Source organism: Rhincodon typus, unplaced genomic scaffold, assembly GCF_021869965.1.
Source record: "Rhincodon typus isolate 14 unplaced genomic scaffold, sRhiTyp1.1 hic_rhity00004272, whole genome shotgun sequence".
Taxonomy (NCBI): domain Eukaryota; kingdom Metazoa; phylum Chordata; class Chondrichthyes; order Orectolobiformes; family Rhincodontidae; genus Rhincodon; species Rhincodon typus.
The window spans coordinates 1-1,204 of NW_025969910.1; positions in this window are offsets into that span (position 1 = coordinate 1).

Below are 1,204 nucleotides of genomic sequence, written 5' to 3' on the forward strand. Positions count from 1 at the left end.
GCAACTGTCTGACGTGTAATCAGTTTATAACAAGAATAGAGGGGAGGTCAGGAAAAGTGAAGGGCAATGGTAGTTTGTGAGATTTGACTGTCGGCCGAGTGGAGCCAGGCTCAACGTGGGTGCTGAAGACCAGTCTTCACTGTTTACCCTGGTATACAGATCACATTGGATCAATCACACAAGGACTCTCCTTTGTGTGTTGTCCTTTGCACATCACAACTCGGTTCAGTGCCTCGAGGGATTCGGAAACTTTTAATTTGGCAACTAACTCAGGTCAGTGGTCCACAAACTAAGCTGTGTCGGGCCACTATTTAAACGGGCCACCACTCATTGCAACGACCCAGAACTATACAGAGAGAGGAAGAACACCAATACAAAATCTTCGTTTTGAACGGATATCCCTGCAATTTCATCCGCAGGTGCCTACTAAATAGCAACAGAAAGAGGACACATTATGCCCTAACACACTGGCTACACTGCCATACATCAAGAACATATCAGAACTGACAACTCCTATGACCACTAGGAATTACGGTAGCACACAAGCCCAAAGCCATGCTACGACAAACACTCACAAGGATTAAAGACCACATACCCACGACATGCAGAACCGACATAGTTTACAAAATACCGGACAACGACTGCCACAAACATTGTAACAGAGAGACAGGAAGGAAACTAGCCATCAGAATACATGAACATCAGTTAGCGGCAAAATGACATGACGAACTTTCCCTAATATCAGTACACTCGGATAATGAAGGCCATCAGTTTACCTGGGACAACATAACCGTAGTAGCCCAAGCCAAATATAGACACACATGGGAATTCCTGGAAGCATTGTTCTCAGTCCATAATGCAATCAGCAAACATATAGAATTGGACCCCATATACAACCCATACAGAACAGAACGGGAAATGACAGAACTCACCGCAACTGACCGGGCAGTATAAATTCAAAGTGGAGTAGAACAACAGCGCTTCATCGGAAGTCTCACTCATGATGTTACCTAGTATGGTGACGAAACGTCTGAACGAAAACAAGCCAGCTGGGCGAGCAAGTTAACAACATCAACTTTACCGTTTAATGTGTGGCTCAGTGTCAGTCTTTGTGATATTATACACACACTGTTGTACCCGCTTCTCCCGACGTACACAACGTACCCCGACAAAAGGCAGCTTTATGTGGAACACAAGCAGTTTC